The sequence below is a fragment of the Chionomys nivalis genome, chromosome 17 (genome assembly GCF_950005125.1).
Source record: "Chionomys nivalis chromosome 17, mChiNiv1.1, whole genome shotgun sequence".
In the NCBI taxonomy this organism is placed as follows: Eukaryota; Metazoa; Chordata; class Mammalia; order Rodentia; family Cricetidae; genus Chionomys; species Chionomys nivalis.
Genome location: NC_080102.1, coordinates 33,535,638 through 33,538,916, shown reverse-complemented (window position 1 = coordinate 33,538,916; position 3,279 = coordinate 33,535,638).

The following is a 3,279-nucleotide window of genomic DNA, read 5'->3' as shown; positions in this document are numbered from 1 at the left end:
GAAGCCCACTTTTTAATTCCCTGTGCTGCCCAGCAAGTCCATATAACCATGCTCAGAGCAAAACAGCCAGAGGAAAGAAGGGCCCTGCCGCACTGCTACGGCCTACCAGGACTTGGTGCCTGAATCCCCTGTCCACAAAGGTAAAGGTTTTGGAGGCTCTTAGGTCCTTATAACGACACCCATGCCAACACCTCAGGGTGGAGAAAAATGAAGAAAATGGGGATTCCTGTTATACTCTAGATATAGTGGTTCTCAACGTTCCTAATGCTGCCCCACCATAAGATAGTTCTATCGCTGTGTTACAACTGCCATTTTGCGACTGTTATGAACCGTAATGTAAAAATGTGATGTGTGACCCCAAAGGGGTTGTGACCCCAGGTTGAGAACCTCTGGGTAAGTGCTTACAGAAGAATGAGTATGTTTCTCGTGGGACTTTAACTTGCCATTCCCACTGCCATGCTGAGACTCTACCATCCTACCATCAAGGCCGTAGAAACAACCGAAGAGTAACCGAGCAGACTCGCCACCGTACCAACTGTTCCTTGATTTGATGTTCCCATCCAGGCACCACTGTGAACATTCCAGTCCCCCAGTTCCCCCAAAGAGGTAGCTAGCTGTTCATGTTCTACCCAGAGAGATTAGCTGTGGGAGATCTGGGCTGAGGCCCATTCCTCTGTCTTGGTCAGGCATGGGGAACTCAGTGATTACTATTCTGACTTGGAAAGTAATGGCCTGCCAGGTCCAGTGACTGGCTGCAAACCTGCGAGCATCCAGTACAGGCTACATCCTCACCCAGCAAGCTCTTATCCGCCACTGCAAGGCTGTCTCTTGTTATATCCTGTTCTAGCAAATTTGTGGTCCTGAGAGGCAATCAAGCTTTGGACAGTGCATGCTAGTAGCCCACCTCTGCTGTCTGTGCCCAGTAGCTTCTGACTGTGCTAACAAGTAGGCACGAGGTGCTCTGGAACAGTCAGCGGACAGCATGCTGTGTGTCTGAAAGGGAGGAGGGGTGACTGGGGTCAGAATTCAAGAGGCGCAGCGGCCCCTCTGTGCACCTGTTAGTCTCTGCGCTTGCCTCTCTCCAAAGCAAATCTAATTCTGAGATCCCTTAAAATGTCTCCCAGCGGTAGACACCTGTGTCACAAACTAACTGTGGCTTCCAGAAACAGTGAATCCAGGCTCCACACTTCCGCTGCTGCCTTCAACTCCCAGGGCCACCTCCGACCACCACCCACCTGCTCTTTGGCCAGTTACTGATTTCTCGACATTCCAGTTTCCTTTTCCCCCTTTTTGGTTGAAGGAGAATAATAACAACACTTGGCTCCAAAGTGGCCATGTGTACAAGTCCAGGGTATCCTTGAAGGGATCCCAAAGCGTCTGCAATGATAGCGCCAAAGAACAGCTTTTAAACATGCTTGTAGCTCTTCCTGTCTTAATTTAATAGAAGGCCCCCCCAAAAAGTCAGCCCAAGGCATCCTTCTAGCTAAAAAAAAAATCAAGTTGTTGTGGAAACTATCCAAAGGCACGAATTAGTTAATAGCTTGTGTTCAAAACTGACTTTATAGTGGGCATACCTGTCATCTCAGCACCAAAAGTTGAGGTAGGAAGACCATGAGTTTGAGTACAAAACAACAATAAAACACCACACACACACACACACACACACACACACACGGGCACACAAAGAGAGGGAGGGAGGAAGGGAGGGAGGAAGATGGAGAGAGGGAAAGAGAGGAAAGGAGAAAGGGGGGAGGGGGAGAGAGATTTTCACAGAAGGCTGAAGACTGAATGCCAGGTATTCAGCGGGTTCTGCTTGCTTTATTCCCTGTAGGTCAGACGTGACTTCTTGTCCAGCTGCCAACATACCATCACACTACTTATTCATTTATTCCTTTTTCCTGGTGACATGAAGGACAGATTGGGGCAGTCCAATGCCTGGCCTCTTTCCCTCGCTCCACCCAGACCAAGCAGAGCATACCTGGGGCAAGGAGGATGTGAGAAAGAGGAGTATGCTCTCTGCTGGGTAAAGCCCTCCAGGTTCCCTTGTGTGGCGGAGGTTGGGGTAGGAGCTGATTCATCTGATGCAGGGCCTAGATGGGGACCGATGGCTTCACAGCAAAACACACGGATGACCTTCCTCCCACACCAGGGCTGAGACACTGGGGCTCAGGAGACACCTAATTCCTATGTCCCAGGGACCTCCCACAAGTCACATTTACAACAATTTTAACTGTAATGGACCCAGAAGAAGCTGGGCTTCTTAGGTATCCGATTATCTTGGAATAAGAGACCCTCCCCCATCATCTCTTTAAACCTGAGGGCTGTAAGTGGTGGCTCACACTAATAATCTCAGGACCCAGGAAGTAGAACAGGAAGTAGAAATAGGTATACCAACTCCCCCACTTAAACATACTCCCGCCACTAGTGGTCTTTAGAAAATAAGGTTTTGAGTTTAGCTCATGTGGCTCCAGACATTCCAAGTTACAAACATGTCAAGTGGTGGTGGCACGCACCTTTAATCCCAGCACTCAGGAAGCAGAGGCAGACGGATCTCTGTGAGTTCTGGCCAGCCTTGTCTACAAGAGCAAGTTCCAGGACAGGTTCCAAAGCTATAGAGAAACATGTCTCAAAAAAGCAAAACAAAACAAAACAAAAAAGTTACAAACAACTTTCTCTGGAACCCATATAGAGACAACTCCATAACCCCACACCCTCTTCTGACCTCCCTGAACACCCCATGCACACAACACATGCAGACATGCATTCAAAACCCTCTCACAACACAGTGAAATAAATACAACTTTCTCAAAAAAGAAAAAAAGTTAAGACACAGTCGCGTACAGACAGATGCATTCAAGGACACGGGGAGGAGTTTTGGCCCACATTATCAAGGGAAGAGCTTCGGGAGGGACAAGCCCTGCCCCACTGTGATCTTGGATTTCTAGCCCTGGGATATGAGAAAATTAATTTCTGCTGTTCAAGTCACCAGGTCTGTGGAATCTGTTAGGACAGCTCAAATAAACAATATAACTTCTCTCTCGCTCAAAGAAAAGGAAAATGCTACATTGTGTCACTTGTTATACAAGTTAAAATAAATAGAACTTTCCTGTGGCATCTAGTAAGTCATCTCAAGAAGAGAAATAACTTGTATCTTCCCATCAGTCTCCCTCCGTCTTCTTTAAATGCAGCTGAACGGCACTGAGCGTCTTCACTGAGCGTCTTCTGCGCTCGGAATGCTGGGACTGCCGACATTCCACAAAGAGTTCAAAGCTCCATCCA